The 22,726-nt window shown below is 34.6% G+C and overlaps 1 pseudogene; it reads left to right on the top strand.

Moving 5' to 3' along the window:
- Nucleotides 1-18,349: 18,349 nt before the first annotated feature.
- LOC115292622 lies at nucleotides 18,350-19,162 on the top strand (annotated as a pseudogene).
- The last annotated feature ends 3,564 nt before the right edge of the window (nucleotides 19,163-22,726 follow it).

Consider the following 22,726-nt stretch of genomic DNA (forward strand, 5'->3'; position numbering starts at 1 on the left):
TCTGTAATTCTCTAGTATCCTTCTAATACATTGCTTATTTGTGTTTAAGGTGATCTGAATTATTATCACTGCTGTAACTCAGTTTTAATTAATACATTTGTTTGAGTTGAAACTATTCATTTAAGTGTCTATGACTCAATTTCCTCATTTAGAAATTTTACTGACTAGTTACCAAGTTTCCCTCAGGCACTCAGAATATTTGTTTCCTTTGAAAGGATGCAGGTCTGAACCAAACGGACTCCATGACAGGCTTCAAGTTTCTCCTCTGACCTTGGAGGCCTAAGTGTCAGTTTCTCAGAATCATTAGACAATAAAAGGGCACAGATTGATCAACCAGGGACCACCCTAGTAACACCCAATCAGAAGCAGCCAACTAAAATGCTTAACATTCCTAAGGGCAGGCCTAGAGATAAAAGCTATAGATAATCACTTATTGCTTAAGGCTAGTTACACAATACATGAGGGTCCTGGGTCCACTCTGTAATTGGTTAATACTCTAAATGTTGTGATTGGTCCCGCCAAAAGTAAGGAACACTCTGGACAAAATGTATGGTTAAAGTTGCTGCCAATGATGTTATGTGATAATGATTGGATTACTGTACCTATGTCTCAATTTCCTGTAACTCCCCCTCCCAAACCCCATAAAAACCCTGCTCAGCCCTTGTTCGGGGCTCTCATCACGGATCCACTGCGCTGGTGAAATCTGTGAGCCCCAGCCTGAGCCCGTAATAGTAATAAAGCCCTTTGCTTTTGCATGCCTGACTCGGTCTCCCCAGCGGCCTCTGGTTTTGGGGGACAATTTGGAAATCTGGGCATAACACCTTCTGTGTCATATATATGCAAAGAGCAATATATCTCTTAAATATAAAATCATCTGTCTTAGGAGAATTAAAAGAATTAAAACTATTTGCCAAGCACATTCCATTAGCCTAGATGTATTAGTCAGTCTGGACCCAAGGTATTTGCTTTTCACACAGGAGTGATGTGTATGGTTAGGGTTTTTCTAAGACTGTGTAACAAAACACTTGCTGAAGAATCCAACAGTACTTACACTGGTTGTAAAATCACCATGGCAACAGAGCACTGATCTGGCCCTGAAGGCTCCTTCAAAGTATGCATTGTTCCCAACATCAGTAGCCAAAACAACCCATTTTTATCTGGAGAAGAATTCTAGGAGAAGAAAAAAGCAATTAAATAGATTTTGCAATGTTTTGTTGAAAAAAAATTGACAACACTAATGTCATGCAGTGGAAAAGTAAATCAAAATTTTAGTTGGACTTCAAAAGGAACATTTGTTTTCTTCCTTGAAAACAAGTATTTATGTATTTACAAACCAAATTTTCCTTTAGTATGAAAATAACTCATGAAAAGTGTAAGATTTAATGGATGGAGGCAGAGATGGGAGGAAAGGGACTACGTTATGGAGCCAAGAAAGCCTTTATTGGGATCTGCAATTACCAGGCGAGGTCCCATGGCCCAGGGTGGAGAGTTTGGGAAAGTCGCACCAGGTACAGGAGGGGCAAGGTATTTTATGGGTGAAAGACTTCCGGTCCGGTCCTGGGAGGGCAGACCACCAAATAAGGGCATTTTAGGGACGTGGCGGGATGGAATAGGTTGCCTCCTCTGTCAGGGTGGTGGGAAGCTGGGGCTCCATGATTGGCTGTTTTCAAGCTGGCACGGAACATTCCAGGTCTGCGGGTGAGGGTGGGGGTTGTCGGTGCATGGTGTTTTTCCAACCCACAGCAAAATGGCCGCTCGGTCGCCATGCCAAGGTGACTCCCAAGGTGACTCTTACAAAAAGTTTTAAAAGCACTAAAAGGAAACATAAATGACACACAGTCTTCCATGACTCAGATAATCATTACTTTAATTATTTTTTATTTTAAAGAAATGGCACAACCTTTGAAATGTCTAGGTTAAGATCTGTTGTGACAAGAATTCTTTATTTACATGTGGAGGATTCTATTATTCAAAAGTTTTAAAGGTATATCTAATAATTACTTAGTTCTATTTACATTAGTCTATGGCAAGGAATTCTTTATTCCAAAGCTAAATATTTACTCAGAAAAATGTAGTGGAGGCAGTAAAATGCAAGGCATTAATAAGCTGACATATTGTCAGTGATAAACAGTAACCAAACATATACTTTTAGCATAGAATAAACTCTTCATCATTCCTTTATTAGCCTATTCAATGTAAATTCTTTTTACTTTTAATGTAACTTATAAAGAAGTCTAGGCTGATTCCTAGGACTCTAAAATTTTATAGAATTTCTGCTTTAATGCCTTATGAAGTTATTTTGATATTTTAAGCTTCTACTTCTCTTCCTAAGAGCACCAATTAAGAAATGTGAATATAAATCATATTCTTTATTAGTATTCACATATAGATAGTACTTATTGAATGTGTTGCCTGGAAATTAATGTTTCAAAGGCCTTTCTTTGGTCAGCATCTGCACCACTGTGTATACACTTTAATTGAGCATATACCTAACAAGTATCATAAAAAGTGAAACATTGAATGATGCTCTGGTGTTATATTGTTTCCAAAAGATTAAAACACTACACACAAAGCATCGCATTGTGATTTAATGTATCTTTTCAAAAGAATAACTGCTCAAGGGCACCTGGGTGGCTCACTTGGTTAAGCAACCAACTCTTGATATCAGCTCAGGTCCTGATCAAGCCCTGGCTTGGGCTCTGTGCTGACAGTGGGGAGGCTGCATGGGATTCTCTCTCTTTCCTTCTCCCTCTGTCCCTACGCCACTCACACAGTATCTCTCCCTCAAAGATAAATTTTAAAAAATATTAAAAAAAAAAAGAATAACTGCTCAGTATTTCGAATCAATGTAAAGATTTTTAAGTCTTCTAGCTTATGGTAAGCAAGAAGGACCAAGAAGGATACAGCCCAATTATTGCTCTATCCTTGACACAGCATTCTGGATTATGAAGCATCTTGGAAATATACTACAAGTACACTGTGCTGTAATAATTCTCAACTTCATAAATAATACCCCCAAATTACAAATAACGTAATAAATGCCATAAAGACTTTAGAATCTGGTTTTCCTTACCTCAAGCAAATGCTATTTCCAAGATGTTTTTGAATTATCTTTTTATTACTTGATAATAAATTATTTTTAATTAAGCAAAATGTAAAACTGGGAAATAGAATCATTGTTAATTCACTTGAAAATTCTAGGTATTCCTTTCTTCTCAGTGAATTTTGACACTGTTATATGACCCTAAATTTTATCTAAGTGTTCCACTTTTTTTGTGAACATATAGTTTCCTATTTTAACTTTGAGACAAATCCTTAAAGTTCTATCACAAATAGTGATTTCTGTTTAAGGAGCATGTATTTGAAATGGAAGTTAGATGACAGGAGGAAACCATTTAACTATTTATCTATTCATTCAAAAATATTAATAGAATTCCTCTATGTGCTAACTCTGATAGGCACATGGGTTCCATAGAGAGATGAAAAAAGAGAAAGAGGGATTTCTCCCTCGAAGTAGATATTGAATATATATAAATCAGTTATTCAGTATCATTCACGCAGAACTGCCACCATTAAAAAGCAACATCTGAAAGTTTTGAGTAATACAGATTTTTACTATGGTTTTCATTGAAAGACAGAGTAGAGTTTACAGGGCTCATTAAATATCAAATGTTCTTAAAAATCTTTTTTTTAATCTTCCTATTTCCACTATTTCTAACTTATAGCAACTACTAAAGTTGCTATTTCTCTCTTATACCAGTACAGTTCATTAATTGCCACACTGCTACAGATCAAAGCCCTCCTTCCTCTTCTTTCTTGGTATATATATCCAAAATCTGACAAATGCTACCTGCCACGTTCAGCTCTCTGGGAAATATGCATTTCCTTCCACTCTACTGACTTTCTTGTGAGAATAAGACACCTCTACCATCATAATATCCTCATTACTCCCAAGGTCTGGGAAATACAATTTTCGATATAATAGAAATCTGGAGACATTTGATGAGGCAGTTGGCTTACTGAATGCTGACATGCTCTATACAGCAAGCACATGCTCCTGTGGCTTCCTATGTATATTGCCGGCCTCTGTTCCATTGGCATTAATAAAAAGCCAACTCTACAATTCTATGTGCTCCTGTGTACAGATGTACTGTACCTACTCTGGCTTCCATACCCCATCAGCAAGAGGAAGGTCAGACTGTCTGGATTCCATTTACTTTGAGTAAGACTGCCATTGTTTGGCTCCATTTCTACAGCAACAAAAGTGAAAAGAAGCATAAAGAGGTCTTCTTTTACCTGGTGAACTCTCCCCTTTCCTCCCTCCCACCAACAACCACTATTACACCTCATATCCATCTCTCATTTTGGGCTCATGGGAACTTTTCTCTTTATGTCCATTTGTCTAGTCATTGGTCACAAAGGGATTATACAGACTCCCAAACTCACCTCCCCCAAAATTCTTACCCTGTCACTCTGCCTCCTGTAATTCAACAGTCCTTCATGACCAGAATCACTTCCATTCTCATCTGATATTACCTTCACGCTCTTCCTATTTTGAAGCAAGAACTGGCTCTATCTTATGAACTCCAGGGACTCTCTCAAGATAAATTATCTTTAAAGAATGGTCATCTTTGTACATCATTACTGTATCCAAATCATTCTTCCTCCCTCCTCCCCAAAATTCCAGTTTCGAATTACACATCAAACTGCTGACCTCAGTCATAATAATATTGTGATACCAAATATCTAATTGGTGACCACCTCATACTCTTGCACACTTCAGAAAACATTTAACACTAATAAAACCCTACGAGGTAAAACCCTGAAAGTGAAACTTTCTGAAAGCACTATTTATTTCGAGTTTCCAATTATTCTCCCTCACTTCTCTATTAAATCAATTCCAAAACTGATTTCCCTTTTCTCCACAACACAATGTTGACAAATATTCATCTCTAACTAGACCGTTCACTCTTGGGTTTAATGAATATGCACAACTGATTATTTAGCACCCTTATGGACATCTCAAATTCACCAGAGCTAAAATTCTTAACCAACCTGCATTCACATGATTGTCACATCTCAATAAATGGCAAGTTTATACTTTCAGTTGCTCAGGGCAAAAATCCAGAAGTGATTTCTCCTTTTTAAAAAATTTTAATGATTATTTATTCTTGCAAGAGAGAGACAGAGCATGAGCAGGGGATGGACAGAGAGAGAGAAGCAGGCTCCAGACTCTGACCTCTCAGCACAGAGCCTGACACAAGGCTCAAATTTACAAACCATGACCTGAGCTGAAGTCAGATGCTTAACTGACTGAGCCACCCAGGCATCCCCAGAAATAATTTCTGATCCTTTTCTTTCTTTCACAGCTTTTACCCAAGCCATTAGCCTACCCTTTCAGTATCATCTTCCAAATATATACAGATCATGACCAGTTCTTATCACCTTCCAAACTATCACACTAGTCTATATAAGGTCACTATAAAGTTATTCTCACAACTGGTACACTTTCATAAATGAGAAACTGAGAATAATCCACCAGAAAAACAGGAATAAACTTGGGCTTTTCTACCAATGAAAGTCTCTGTGGCCAAAGGCTGTCATCCTAAGCCAGAGCCACCATCAAATTCTAGCCTCTGTAGTTGCAGTAGCCTCCTAAATTATATCTCTGCTATCTCTAAATTTATTGTTTTTTATGTTTATTTATTTTTGATGGGGGGGGTGGGAAAGCAGGGGAGGGGCAGAGAGAGAAGGAGACAGAATCTGTAGCAGACTCCAGGCTCTGAGCTGTCAGCATAGAGCCTGATGCAGGGCTCAAACTCACAAACCAAGAGATCATGACCTGAACAGAAGTTGAATGTTTAACTTACTGAGCCACCCCAGGTGTCCCATTCCCTCTACATTTAATTAGCACCCAGCACTTAAAATGTAAACCATTCCCACCTCTCCTCTCCTCAATACCTTTTAAGGGTTTCACATCGCCATTAGACTTAAATCCAAAATTCAGCAATTGCCTAAAGGCTCAGATGATGTAGCCATTGCCACCCTTCAAATTTCTCTGTTAAAGAGGTCTTTTCTTTTTCTTTCTTTCTTTCTTTCTTTCTTTCTTTCTTTCTTTTTTTTTTTTTTTTTTTTTTTTGCTTATTTTATACTGTTGTAGCCATACTTTCACCTAACTAATGATAGAAAATTCCAGGTCATTGCACTTACTGCTTTCTCTGCTTGAAATGCTTTCTACAGATATTCCCTTGCTTTCTCCGTCACTTTCACACATTCTCTGCACAAACATTATCTGCCAGAATCCAGCTCCAGCCGGTCCAGGGCTCCCTGAAGGATGGACAGTGTCAGCGAAAGAGTGAGAGATCCTCGGCTTTCTTTCTGATCACCAGGCAGGCATCTCTACCCTTCTGGCAGGCATCTCTTTATTTATAGATAAAGTGTTAACATGACATCAAAAAGGTGGAATTTTTACTACAAATAATTCTCAGTGATAAGATGTTTTAAAAAGTGTATAGAAACATTTTTGCAGAATTACTCTAATATCAGTGAGGTAGTTAACTTTTTCAAATAGGACAACAAGATAGTTTCAGTGAAAAGCAGATAACATACACATTTGTTTAAACTGGTAGTAAATCTTACGATGAAGATAGCAGGATAGCAAACACATTTGTTTATATCTATAACACTAAGATTCAGGTGTAGACTAGGCTAGGAGTCCTTCTGTCTGGCTCACAAAAGGAAGAATGTATTTGCGCTGGTTAGTAAGCTGCTTGTGTCAACCTTGTTATTTGATGTTGAAGGTGTAAGCACCATAGAGGCCCTAGGTGTACTGGCCTTTGTGTATGAGTTTAGGTTTTAACTATTTTTACCCATCCTCATAATGGATATCAGTGTAAGGGAAGGTATTTTGTGGCACCAGTTAGCAAAGGTATGTGCAGTAACTTATGCCTGGCTCTTGTTTGTTTCTTATCTCTAAGTTAGGCTCTTTTTCTCTGGGCCAAAGTTAATAGTAACTTTTGTGTTTTTTAAACCCCCTTTATTATCTATATCTTGGGTTTATAAGGCTTATTAGAAGAGCCTGTCAACAAACATCTGCAGTGCTTTGTCTAAGTTCTTCTTCGTAGAGGTGGGCATGTGCTCCTGCCCATGAGGCCTCTGTGTGGGAAACATCAGTCTGATGGAACATTGTGAGGCCTAATCAATAAGAGCAGTCCCATTCCCAGTATGAGCCAATAGTAGAAGGAGATGCCAGTTTCGTTTCATGGCAGCAGCTGTGCAAACGTCTGCCATTTCCTTGCCATGACTGTGTCATCCAGCAAGGCCGACGCGGTTCCCAGAAATTATTTCAACACAAATTGTTTTAAATAGCATCCCCAAAGTCCCTATCTCTGTTTCTGATTTATGTTTTCCATAACACTAAAATCCATCTGATATATTATTAATATATATTTAATTATTTTTGTCAGTACCCCCTCCACTATTACGTAAATTCTATGAGAATGAGAATTGCCATCTTTTTTAAAAATAATTTATTTCCAATACTCAGAAGAGATTCTGGTTAATATTAGGGATGTGATAAATATTTGTTAAATAATGTAATGGATAAAGGAGATTCAGTAGAAATTTGATCCAAGAAAAAAGGAAAAGATTTCTACAAATATTTCCATATTCAGTGTGTTTGGTATTCATTAAGTCAGATGTATCTCTTATAAATGCTTAAAGTCTAGTATCTAAATTCTTCTTAAGAAAGCACATAACCAATAAAAATCAAAGTTGATATTTCTGCTTTCACATAGAAAAGGCTAACTCATTTTGATAGTTTAGAGAAATCACTTCCCAAAAGGATTACAAATTATTTTTTAAGTTTTTTCATGTTTATTTATTTTTCAAAGAGAGATAGACACATAGATAGAGTGCAAGCAGGGGAGGGGCAGAGAAAGAACACACAGAATCTGAAGCAGGCTCTAGGCTCTGAGTTGTCAGCACAGAGCCTGACAGAGGGCTCCAACTCACTAACTGTGAGATCACAACCTAAGTCAAAGTCCAACACTTAATCACCTGAGCCACCCAGAATTACATGTTATTTATGGAAATACTCTGCTTTCAAGGAGGGAGAGCATAACTCTATATTCCTTATGTAGGCTGTTCCTAGTAACTTCTTCCAAAGAGTACAGTATGGGAACGGAGAAAAAGTATAATTTTACAGGGGAGAAACTTGACACATACCACCAGAGTCAAGTGATAAAGGTTAATATCAACAATATTAGACAATTTAATAGAATTTACCCTTAATATGATAGGATGAATATGTTATTTTATGATGTGTCTTCCTTTGAAAAACCCATAGTTCTAGTCTAATCATAAGAAAAACCTCAGACAAATGCCAGTCGAGAGACATTTCACAAAATACCTGACGAGTACACCTCAAAATAGTCAGGGTCATCAAAAACAGGAAAGTTTGAGAAACTGTTATAGTCATATGGAATAATAGGGTCCATTAGAACTAAATGTAATGTAGGATCCTGGATGGGATCCTGGAACAGAAAAAGAACATTAGGTAAAACTAAGGAAATATGAGAAAAGGATTAACTTTGATCCATTCTTAAATATTATTAAGTAACAAGGTATATACACTAGTTCATCAATTGTGATAAATATACCTAACTAATGCAAGATGTTAAGAACAAAGGAAATTAAGTGTGAGGTATATGGGAGCTCTCTATACTATCTTTGTAACTTTTCTGTAAATATAAACTATTCTGAAATAATATTCTGAAATATTAAAAAGTATAATACATTATAATTGTTATGTATTAATATTGTCATTCTTTTTAAAAGTTATCTACTCCAAACTTGATACTTATCCAAAGTTCACACAATGATTTAGAGCAGTGGCTTTCCAACAGAACTTTCAGAGATGATGGAAATGTCCTAGCACTATCCAATATGGTACCCAATAGCCAGAGATGACTGTTAAGCTTTTGAAAGATGCCTAATATGACTGAGAAATTTAATTTTTAATTGAGTTTAATTTGTATGCATATAAAAGTAAATTATCCCAAATATGTAGCCAATCCACTTTAAATGGTCCCGATAAAATGAATTACATATCAGTTACAGAGGTTTTGAAGTATGATTTATTAGTCCTAGAGTGACTTTGTTGTTGTTTTGATTGCTCTACTTTACAGTAATAAGGGCTTATTTTCCATAACATACATAAGCAAATCACAGATGCACATCTGCCTTAAATCGTTAGCTCTTATACAAAAATAGCCTAACTTCAAGTAATATCACTTACTTCTGAACTGGTGTAAAAGTGATGATTAAAACTGTGAAAATGAGTCTATGTTCTACAGTGTTCCATATCTGATTGATAGAAAGTTGACAAGAGAAAAGAAAAATAAATAAATATAACACCCGGCTCTCAGTTATAAAAAGGAAAAATCAAGGATCGAACTTACTAATATATGTATAGAAGTCATTTAATATCTCCTGCTCTCAGTAGGTGCATGTCACAGTTCAAAAAGATTAGGGATAAATAAATTGATTGCTTGCTGAAAGCAGTTTCAAATTATAAAAAAGACATACCTGAAGTTTTAGAGACCATATATTTATTAGGGGGCAGAGAGAGGCAGAAATGCAAAGACGAAACTCTTCTAAAATATATAAACCTGCAAGATATTCTAAAGTAAATATATACTACAAATGAAATGCCCGGAGTACACAATAAAATTACTTCATAACAGAAACACAGGCAATGTGTCCAATAACTATAATTTTTATTGTATTTTTAAGTTAGGGAGATTTATTTAAAAAGTTAGCAGCAATTCCAAGATATAACAAATTTTAGAAGAGTGATTATTCTTTTTATCTCCTTTCCAGTGCATACTTAAAATTTTAGTAGCCCATACTGGAAAATAGATAAAATCCAATGGTGCATTCTATGGTTGTATCTACATTGAGCAAAGGTTACTTATAGTCAAACAAAAGTCATGTCATCACTTCTTTCTCTATGGAATTTGAATAAACGAGCCCTGAAGAATAGTTCTTGAGTGAATGTTATTAAAGATTAGTTTTCCAGGGATTTTTTTTATTACAAGATCTCTCTAGTGTTTGCTCTTCTGACATCTTTCCCTGTCTGAAATTTTCTAGAAAAACTAATATATTCTCAGTTCAGAATATCATAACTTTCTAACCCTCTCTTGTGGTTAAAACATATTATTCACTTAAGGTCAGCATTATGAACATAATTGAAAATATGAGAACAGTGAACAATGATGTGAGCCAACTATAAAAATATATCAAAAGCAAGAATAGGCATATTTATCTCCTAGGAAAGTCCATTTTTATTACAGATTGTCTGCAGAGATACTAGTATATATTTCTTCCACTAAGAAATCAGTAATTTTTCACTATTATCTTTTATTATTAATTTTGTTCATTGTTTGTGCATGTCCTACCATTTAGAACAAGCAACTGTTGGGTATTTTTGTCTTGGAATATGAAATACCTAATTTCAATAAATTAATGTTTTATCATTAGTTTCAATTAAATGGATATTTATGTTTAAATAAGAATCATTCTTAATATAGTTATAATGATTCTTTCAACTTATCAGTTATTTTGTAATAAGTAAAATGCAAGCATAATTTTAGCACACATTTTGCTTATTATTATTGATAACTTTTCAATCAGAATCCAGCACAAATCGATCTCACTGTGCAACTATTAATCCAATAAAGGTTAAACATTATGTATTCAATTCATTTTGCTCTAAATCAAATTAAAGCATTCCAGGATGACAGAGTAAAAATGAAGCTAAATACAGTAATTATGTTTTCTTTTCCACTAATTTAAATTGACATTTAATGTGACTAATCATAAAAGTAAAATGTCAATAATAGCAACATTAAAATTAAAAGAAATAAGCAACAAGCAATATATTTCATTCAAAGATAAAAACTAAATTTATTACACCACTTTGCCATCACTTATAAACTCAAAATAATGCTATTCTGTGGCAAAGGAATTAACTCAAAATTGAACAAATTACATGTACTCCATAGTTTATACACTACAACTTTCATCCCTCTAAATTAGAACAGCTTAAAAAAGTTTCCTAGAATTAACGCCACAAATTTCCAGGGAAATATAATCCAGGGGATAATAAAAATATTTTAAAACCAGCAGAGATATTGACCAGACTAAAGAGAGACAATTCATAGATATAGAATAGAGGTGCCTGCCATTAAACCTTTTATTGCTGGATAAAAGGGCAGTTCTACAATAGGGGCAAAGTGGCTTGGAGTTAATACTAAAATGGTTCAATATTTGAACAATAATTTGGCTATACAAGCGTAAATCATCCAAATGTAAGTTCTGTCTCTAAAATAACCCTGCTTTGGGGATGTGCCTACTCCAAAACCCAAGTCTATTAAATGGTTCTATCACAGAGGTTGGCTACAGATGTAAAAGAACCTGAGCACTGACAGCAGAAACACTCAAAATTGTATATCTCTTAGGCTCATGGGTTCCATGGGCAAGGTACATTTGTTTGTTTGTTGTTTAATTGTCCTTTCTCAATTTCCTTTAGGACAGTGACTTTTTTTAAAGTGGCTATAATTTCTATATAACTATTTATATGAATGCTCCAAAGTTCAAAAACTTCAATTAAGTACTGAGCTGGTTTTATCTATTATAGCAATTCAACTGCCCAAGTGTTTTGAGTCCATCAATACCACTGTTCTCTGGTATTTTGATGTCTTACCTGGACTTTGTATACTTTATGACTGCTTTTCCACTTCTATTCCCTTCTGAGAGTTTAGGGATATACAGTATTTTATGAAGTGTGATCATATTCTATATCAACAGCATTTTGCTAAGGAACAATACTTTATATATTTTTGTTATACCTGCTTATCATTTGCCTTTCCATGTAGAATGTAAGCTCATTGAGCCACACACTTCTCTTTGATCTCCAATCACTTAGAACAATATTTAACAAATAGGCATCTAATTTATATTCATAATAAATGAATAAAAAGACCTCCAAAAGAATCAATATACAAAATGGCTTCCATGACAGTGATTTACTCAAACTGTATTCCTTTTTTTTAAAATTTTTTTAATGTTTTATTTATTTTTGATACAGAGAGAGAGCATGAGGGGCGGAGGGTCAGAGACAGAAGGAGACACAGAACCGGAAGCAGGCTCCAGGCTCTGAGCTAGCTGTCAGCACAGAGCCTGACGCAGGGCTGGAACCCACAAAAGTGAGATCTGACCTGAGCTGAAGTCAGAGGCTTAGCCGACAGAGCCACCCAGGCACCCCTCAAACTGTATTCTTAAAGATAAATAATAATCTACATATGTATATATATGTATGTATAGTCTATGTGTGTGTGTGTTTATATAAAGCAGATAACCATCAAACAACAAGAAAAACTTCACTTGGTCCTCAGCACACTTCATGTCTCCAACCACATCTTCATCTTCTTCCCTTATTATCCCTTATTCCTATTAATATCCTTTTGCTTCTGTAACACAAATTCACTCTCTCTCTTCCTCTGCCTCTCTCCTCTCCTTCTTTCCTCTTTTTCATCCACTCTTAACTTTTTGACTCTGGGAAATTTGTAATAGTTTCTTTTCCTTTGTTGACATTAAGTTGCAAATGTTCTGCTAAACTCTGTCTTTCATTGGGCTTCATTTACTTGCCTTGATGATTATGGTCATTACTCTGGGCCCAAATTGAACTGTGTCTCATGAACTGATTGATAATAATTTCAATGACTTAGTAGACTTATCAATCTAAACACATTGCATTTAATTTACTGTTATTGAGAAATACAAGGCAAAATGCAAATTCAGAAATCTGAACCAATCCAAATTTCAAAAAGATTAAAAAAATAGTAAAATACATAATATAAAAAGAGAATATTATAGAAAACAAAATATATAAAATAAAATTTATAGAATACACTCTAAAAATACATGGTTAAAAGAGAATTATAACTTAGAAACTAACTGCAAATTAAGAAATACAGAGATATGAAAATGATGAAAAATAGATGAGAAGAAACTGTAGAAAATAGGCATATGACTAACTAATAGAATTATCAGAAGGAAAAAAAATAAAATAAAGTAAAGTAAATGTTGAAAAAATAACAGAATTTTCAACTCTGGATTTAAATTGATTTATATGATCAAGTTGATGTATATTATTCCCAGATTTAAAAAAAAAAAGCACTGATGATCAAAATAGGATTTTAAAAATCCACTTTAGTCTAAAAGTTGGATTTATTTTTAACAATAGATTTTCTCTTTATAAGAAAAAGAAAACGTTTTCAAATTCAATGCCAACAATGGCCAAATACTTTGTCTTCGTACTTAATAAGTACTCGATAGTACTTTATACTTAGTATTATGAAGTATTATGTATCTAATTAACAATTAGATTCAGTTAGTGTCTCAGAGAAGCCACTATATACATTGTTAAGCAGTCTACGTCTAGTGCCAACAGAATAGATTCACATCCTGCTTCACCATTTGCCAACTGGGAAAGGATGATAATATAATTTAAACTCTCACAGCTTCAGCTATATCAATTATAAAACGGGGTTATTCATAATATCTGCATTAACAGAGTTACTAGGCAGATAAAATTATACAATATATATGGCACAATATTATGAGAAAAAAGATCCATATGAAGTATTAACCTTATTTTAAAATTATTTTCAATTTTATCTATAAAAATTAAGTACATCTTTCATTATCTTTTAGTAACTCATGAATCATGTGAAGTAGAATAATTATAACTTTAAAAACTATCATAGAATAACTATATGATGTGTTATCCAATAATAAGTATATAATTTATTCAAATCAGGACTTTCTGAGACTAAATGGGGAGGTTATTAATGATTATACCAGAACTACCATGGTATAATTCTACAGTTGCCAAAGAAAGGAACTTGTATGATCACTTTATCCACAATAAAATTGGTTTTAAGTCATGAATTTTGCATAGCTAAACTGAATCTTATAATCACATAGAAACTGGTACCTCTTACAGATGAGCATACCTCATTGGTGCCATATCTAAATCTGCCACTAAATTCAATTCATTGATGAGATAACAATCTAAATTCTGTGCCTATTCTAAAAATATAATGCTATGTCTGCCTAATTCCAGTCCTGCTGAAATGATAGGATCCTTTAACTCAATAAGAACACTTTTCACAAATTCACATTGTATTCTTAATATTTTAAGATCCATTCTATTATCTTAGACTCATTCCTTGTTCAGTGCTAATCTAGAAGAAATATCAGATGCAACAAAGAGTAAGTTGAAAATTTCTTGAAAAAAAAAGCTACCATACAATTGAAGTGAAACCACACAAAATTTTTTTCACTAATCATTGAGAATATGCTTTTTTTATTCTAAATCTTCAAATTTGATATGCTAAATAAAACTGGTATTTCAAGCTGATATATTTTTTAAGTAATTTTGGACAGTAAATTAACTTTTGTATGAATTTTACTTCCCCAGAATAGAGATACATCATTTATTAAAAAAAAAAACTAAATGAAATAAAATCAAACAACATATTTCATTCATTAAACAATGTAAATAAGGATTTGTAAATTTTGGCCAGAATAAATCAATGAAGACACTTTAATTTAATTAACTATGCACAAATATAACTTTGGTCCGAGGTAATGTTGACTTTTACAATGATCAATTTAATTAGATTAACATGTTGTTTCTTCTTGTTTTTCCTTATAATTAGCAAAGAACAGTCATCATAACTGCATTTTATAAAAATTATGCTTAAATAATCCATGAGTGTTTAAATTAAAAAAAAAAGTAGAAGGCCCTGGACCTTCTGGAGCTGGACTCTGGCATACTGGAAAATAGTAACACTAAAATAGAGTAAATGGATATTAACCTCTAAACATGTCAACCATAAAAATTTTTATATGTGAACTGAGAATAAGACGTGTGAAAGAAGAGGAGTGTGCAAAATGGGTCTCGTTAGAAGAAAGGCTATCATTCTGAAAGTACCTGTTTTGAGAATAATGTCTCTTTATGCCCCATTAGTGATTAAGGAGTAGAACTTAAAAGGAGCCCCCAGTAGACTCCTCAGACAATGTTGGACTGTATATAACTTGAAATGAAAATTAACCTCTGTTTTGCAAAACTTATATTATGCTCTTTGTGATGGTCAGCAAAAGTTAATAATTTGGGTTGTACTTTGTAATAGATAGCTCTTTCTTGCCATCAGTATTAGAATAATCAGAGTTAGATATTGATGGGTCAACCATAGGTAGGGTTCCATTTGAAATGGAGAGAATTTTAAAACCAAGGAGGTGGGTGGAAGAAACAAAAATCTCTGAAGGGAAATCTTGATATGATAGGGCAGAGACTGAGCATATGCTCATAAAATTCATTTTGTTCATTTTGGATACAGGTAGATTTATATTTCTTACCTTATTTTGCAACTAAATGTGTCCAAAGCTAAGTTCTCGTCAATAGAGTATGAGAGGAAGAGAGAAAATCACTTTGGGGTCAAACCATAAAAAACTTAGGTATACAGTATCACATCCTCTACATTTCCAACAGCTTTACACAGATGAACAGAGTGACATTGGATCCATATGCTAAAAATGGTAGAACTGTAAAATGGAAATGACTTGAGTCCCTGTCTCATCACTTGGAAGAGGAAAGCCACATGTCAAAAAAGAACTCTCATTAGGGGTTTTATAAGAATGCAAATTAATTTTTATGATGTTGAAGCCATTATTTATGTTCAGGTTTATTTACTACTACAACAATGACCACCTGCCTAATACAAAACTTGTGAAAGTGGAGTGCTTCAATTGATTTTACTTACTTCTCTTCATCTCTGAAAATAGGTTATTGGGTTTGACCATTACAGAGTCATCAAAAAGAGTTTGGGAAATGAGTATTGGTATCAGGTACAGGGAGGATTTTTTTCCCATAAAGTTCTATAGTCTGGAAATAGAACTAAAAATTTAAAAACACAGGAAAGCAGAAATAATGGAAAACCTTGATTTGTCTTTATTTTTAGAATAAGGATGGCTGAAAACATTTATAAGCCATGGGGAAAAAAGCACAGAAGAAAAAGTTATGCTATATGAGAAAGAAGGATAGAATTAATGAAACAATTAGTATAATGCAAAACTGGTAGATTTGACATGATGGGAGAAATGTTAGATGTGTAAAAGATGAAAAAATAAAAAGGAGCAGAAACATACACACATACAGGCATACAAATATATATGCATATATATATATACATATACATACACACACAATGTAGGATGAAGGCTACAATGAAGGATGAATGTTAGATTCAAGGAGATATATGAAGCTTGAGGAAAACACAATATTAAGAGCATAAAAAGAGCAGAATAGGAAAATCCCAGCATATAAAATGGGCTACCCAAAACTCCAAAACAACTTTGCAATGGACATTTTTGAGTAAAATAATGTATCTAACAAGCTATCATGGTTTTGTTTTTAAAATAAATTTATACACTAGTGTATATTATTAGTCTTCTGCCAAATACAACGTTACTGTATAATCAGACAAGCAAAATAGCAGTCAAAAAGGGCAGATTATATTAGTCTAGATTTTATGTCATATATATTTAACTGTATTCTAATTCTTGTGAAATTCGTAATGTATATATGGATTACACTCTAGTTCTCAGTTAACCAAACTAATCCCAATTTACTATTCAGTGTGTACAGGAGTTTACTGTACATTAAAACATAACTAATATAATTCAATGGCCTATGAAAATGTCTATTATTTTCAGAACAAGCTTGAGGAATGTAGAATTGCCTCTAGGACTGCCAGAGTCCAGCTCCAGCAGGTCCAGGGCTCCCTGAAGGATGGACGGTGTCAGCGAGAGAGAGTGAGAGAGCCTCAAGTTTCTTTCTGATCACAAGGAAGGCATCTCTGCTCTGTCTGTTTTTGGTGTCTTTATTTATAGGTCAAGTGATAAAATAAAATCAGAAAATAGAATTTTTTACAGTGGCTAATTTTTTGTGGTAAGATGCTTTTTTTAGTGAAAGTGTACATAAACAGATTTTACAGAAGTATTCTTGTAGAACCATCCATTCATTCTTGGTGTCAGTCCCCTGGATTAAGAAAGTAACAAACTTACCTTACTTTGCACGGGTTGGTTTTTTGACAATATTTATGACTTTGTCTTTAATTAATAAGTTAAAACCGAGTCATGTAACGCGCTTACAGTGAGGTTGAATAAATCTTATAACCAAGAGAATAACAGGATGTTTTTAGTAAAACACAGGATAACATACACATTAAGTAAGTAACGCTAAAGTTAAAACATAGGTTAAATTGTATATAGATAGGCTAGGAGTTATTTTATCTAGCTCATTAACCACAAGAGAAAGAATGCCTATTAACAAGTTGCTTGAACAAGCCCTTTCTTTGTTGTAAGCACAATGGGGACCTATGTGTGTTAGCCTTGTATCTGGGTTTCTATTTTCTTATCCATCCTCATAACTGAAGTCAGTACAAGGGAGGGTATTTGTAGAATGTGGACCTTGGGAAGGGATTACATTCTGTCCTTGTTTTCTATTTCTTATCTCCAAATTAGGCTCCTTTCTCCAGGCCAGACTTAAATTCAACTCTTGTGTTTTTAACCCCTTCATAATCTACGGGGGCCTACTGGAAGAGTCGTTTGATGAACATCTACAGTGTTTTGATCTAAAATCTCTGTATGAGTAGGAATATGCTTCTTCTCATGAGGTATCTATGTGGAGAATATCAGTCTGATTTGGAGTATTGTGAGGTCTAGTCAATAACAGCAGGCTCATTTTCAGCATGAGCCAGTAGTAGCAGAAGGAGACACCAGTTTCGCTTCTCATGGCGGGAGCTGTGCAAATATCTGCCATTTCCTTGCTGTGATTGTGTCATCCAGCGAGGCCAGTGTGGCTCTCAGCAAAGGACTCTATAATTGTAGACATATTCTGGGAAATGTACCCATAAATTCCTAGTTTAAAATTGCTCATGTTTTAAGACTCAGACTGATTCACCTAGAGAGTAAGAATGAGTAGATAGTTTTCAAGAATCAGATCAAATGCTTTAATACTTGTAATATACCCTAAAGGCAAATATTTTCATTATAATGCTCATAAACTCACAATATATTTTTTATTTCCTGCCTATCATTTCCTTTCCCATAGAATTCTTTTGGAAATAGAATTTTTCTTATACATAACCTTTGTAATCATGGCACTAGTCATTGTATATGTCCTTAGTAAAATATTTTAAAATTACCCAGCTTTTTCTGTGAGGTCGCCCTGATCTAGTCAGCCTCCGGCCCACAGTCTCCTTGAGGCCGAGCATCATGCCTTCAATTAAGTTGCAGAGTTCTGATGGAGAGATATTTGAAGTTGATGTTGAAATTGCCAAACAGTCTGTGACTCTCAAGACCACGTTGGAAGATTTGGGAACGGATGATGAAGGGGATGATGACCCAGTTCCTCTACCAAATGTTAACGCAGCAATATTAAAAAAGGTCATTCAGTGGTGCACCCACCACAAGGATGACCCCCCTCCTCCTGAGGATGATGAGAACAAAGAAAAGTGAACAGATGATATCCCTGTTTGGGACCAAGAATTCCTGAAAGTTGACCAAGGGACACTTTTTGAACTTATTCTGGCTGCAAACTACTTAGACATTAAAGGTTTGCTTGATGTTACATGCAAGACTGTTGCCAATATGATCAAGGGGAAAACTGAGGAGATTTGCAAGACCTTCAATATCAAAAATGACTTTACTGAAGAAGAGGAAGCCCAGGTACGCAAAGAGAACCAGTGGTGTGAAGAGAAGTGAAATGTTATGCCTGACCCTGTAACGCTGTAAGGATTGTTCCAAATACTAGTTGCACTGCTCTGTTTATAATTGTTAATATTAGACGAACCGTAGACAAATGCAGCAGCAAATCAGTTGTTTTAGCAGAATATTGTCCTCTTTGCATGTGTAATCTGAGTACAGATTCCAAACTAGATCACAAGTTTCTTTTTTCTTTACTCTGAATAAAACTCAACTGTGGGTTCTCAGAAGGTGACATTTTGGGATTTCCCTCTTTGTAAAACGATTTCTGCCTAGTTTATTGTGAGTTAACTTTAGTTTAATGACCTTTTAAAAGTTGGCATTGTAAATAAAACAAAGTTGCAAAAAGAAAAAAAATTATCCAATAAATATTTTCTCAAATGTGTTACTGACTTTCTAAGTCTCTCAAAATAATCTAGAAAATCAATTACTTCATAAGTTAAAATACATATATGGAACAGCATATAGAATTTGTCAAATAGATTGCTTTTATCATATATTCTTATTTTAGGACTATGAAATTGTGACTACTTTCCAGTTAGTTTAGTTTAACTTCCAGGAAAATTGCAAATTTCCCCTTGGTTATCTCTGAGGCATATGACCTATTACTCTAAAAATGAAGTTGTAAAGATATGGAATTAAAATGCCAATTCTTTAAATATGGGTAAGGTTTTGGAGGGTATTGGGATATTTCTCTGGCTATGACTACATATTGAAAAATGCTTTGAAAGGGAACATTTTAGCAACAGTATCTCAACAATGGAGTATGTTCCCCTAGAGAAATACGTCAGGAACTTGCTTCTTCCAAACTGTTCTCTTTGATTAAATGGAAAAGAGTTTTCCTCACAGAATATTGGCTTTCTCTAATCTAAACAATTAGAATGACCTGCCTTTTCCCTCAAATAAATAGTACAAATTCTTGAAAAGAACATGTGTGGGGGAACCTGGGTGGCTCAGTTGAAGCGTCCGACTCTTGATTTCAGCTCAGGTCATGATCTCATGGTTAATGAAATCGAGCTTTATGTCCAGCTCTGCACTGACAGCACGAAGCTTGCTTGGGATTCTCTCCCTCTCTCTCTCTGCCCCTCCCCTACTCGACCCCACTCTCAAAAATAATAAATAAACATTAAAAAAAATGTGTGAATGTGAATTAGGTGACTCAAGAAAATGCCTCAGCAGTTGTCCTAACCAAACTTCCCAAAGTCCCATACAACTCTATTAATTGCATAAAAATTGCATAAAAATTTATATTAAACAATGAAGAGACTACTAGGGTATAGCCTAAACATTTGAACAGAAACACCTTTTAATATGGCAGAGAAAAGGACACTGGGGATTTTTAATGATAAAACACAGAACTCTGATTCAATATGGTCACAACTTTGTCCTGTCTGGCATAGATAAGGCAAATGGAACATTTTCCTACAGAATCTTATATCACTGTATGCACATTTTGTATCCATTTAAAAGAACATATAAATCTAACCAGAAAAGCCGTACGTATTATCATAAAATACATAAAGTGTAATATTACTAACAGTTATTAGGTTCTAGAACCACCAGACATAAATCCTGTGTCATATTTTTGATAATTATGTAACTTATCTTTAGTTTCCTTACTAGTAAGTCACAATACTCATATAAAATAAGATATAAAATAATGTTTAACTTGATACAATATGTTAGCTACAGATATTGCAACAAGGTTGACATATTAGCCAGTTTATATTCTAATTTTTTCATTTCATAAAAATTAAATATGAAATATTTATAACAATATGCAAATGTCTTTATTGGATGACCTGACCTTTAAGAAGTTAAGGATTTCCTCCTATACTGTAACCTAATTTGCTCTAACTATAATTTGGTGTCTTACAGGAGCTAAGCAGATGGCTAGAAAATGTATGTGTCTGTGTATATTAAAACATCTTCCTTTTCAACAGTCTTGTACTTATTTTTACTTCATGGTTATCAGGCAAAATTTTTAAAATACATTATAAAACTTCTGACACATTTCATGCATTTTCTAAAACATGTTTTTTTTATTTGTTCAATTGAATATCTAGTATACTTAAATCAAGGTCTATTCCTAAAAGAGAATAGATAATTTAGACACAGAAAAAAATAGACTGCAATATTTGATAATGTAGCCTTTTTTCCAATGTCTTTGTCCTCCATCATCCTCTTAGCAATATCCACACGTAACACACCCTTGTGGATACACCAGTATCCAGTCTTAACACAATTCTGTTTAAGCAGAATGCAAAAAGAAGCCTCATACACACCAAGCTTGTGCTTTTTAATATCAGGACACTCCCTGAATCTGAAGACTAGTAAGTGAGCTTTGATGGCAGGCTTCTGAGCAGCTGTCCCTAACAACCTCCCGCTACCCTGTGGGAGTCTGACGCCAGCCATCCCCAACCTGCGCCTGGTCCAGTGAGCTCTAGGGCCTAGTGTAGCCCCCAGTTGCAGTACTCCATTCTCCCTGTATCACATCATTCATTCCTATAATCTTGTACTGCTTTCCCACCCTGTTGACAATCTGATATTTCTGCCCAGCAGATCAATCACTCTCCAGAGACAAGGCTAATGTACCTCAGTTACTTCCCACTAGGCTTTCTCCCTCAGTGCCTCAGTTTTGATATCCCCACTTCTGCCTCTGGATCTGTTTTTAACAAGTGGATCCATCAGAAATTACTTTCTCTCCACATTTCGTTCCCAGTGATGATAAACTAGCCTTGCCTCAGCTGTGCCTGGCCTTATTTCAGATTGCCCATCCCAACTCCAGGGATGGCTCTTTTTCCTCTGCTCCACCTCCTCTGGTCTGCCCGAATGCTGCTGGCTTTTCTCCTCTTCATTATCCAGTATTGCTGATAACCCATCATAGCCCTGCACCTTCTTTAGCTCTAGCTTTAAAACAAATTCTGATTTGCAATTTATATCTGCATTTAGTTTGATTTGTGCCAATATTGCAATTGAATCTTTCCTTAATAGTTTCTTTCCTGAAGAAAGTATATTTGCATAAAATACCTACTCTAAAAAATTATGTAATACAATCTCATACACTTATATAAAGGTAACACTGTCTTTAACATAACCAGATTAATGAGTATGCAACTGGGCAGTAGCACAGAGCCCCGTGATGAGAAGGTTCCATGCTTCGTTTAATGCTATGCTGTCACCAGTTTCAAACTCTTAATAATTTCATCTTTAAACTTGTGTTTTAAAGTGAATTCCAATAGACAAATAGGCAATTAACATCACTAGAGAAGTTACCTGCAATATGCATGTTTCCTGTTCTCTGTCACCCTATTTCCATATAATATTTGAGGTCCCCAGAGCATAGAATTCCACTGGAAACATGACACATGGGACTTCAGTGAGACTGAGTGACTAAAAGATATGCTTGTTTTGTCTATAACCCAGAGAGGCCACACTTTCCATCAGAACCAGAATTTGCTCCAAATACAGAAAAGCAATGGTATATTAATGATAAAAGAACCCTTTCTTACATTTGTTAATTATTTCTCTGTGTTAATCAGACACTTATGCTGACAATGATCACATGGTAATGAAGAGAAAGATAGGGTAACTTACAGTTCCTTTTATTTTCAGTCCTTCCTGACCTACCAATAAGCTGAAGGTAGAGATTTTAAGTAAAATATACATTTATCAGGAAGTGAAATGAAAACAGTAAGAAAACAGCATTCTCATTATTCTTGTAGAATGAAATACATAGGCATGTACAAGATATGTTATACAAATTGTGTAATTTCAGGAATTCTGCATGAGTTCAATGTTCTAATATTTGCATTTAAAATTAGATGTA

Source organism: Suricata suricatta, chromosome 5 (assembly GCF_006229205.1).
Source record: "Suricata suricatta isolate VVHF042 chromosome 5, meerkat_22Aug2017_6uvM2_HiC, whole genome shotgun sequence".
Classification (NCBI taxonomy): Eukaryota; Metazoa; Chordata; class Mammalia; order Carnivora; family Herpestidae; genus Suricata; species Suricata suricatta.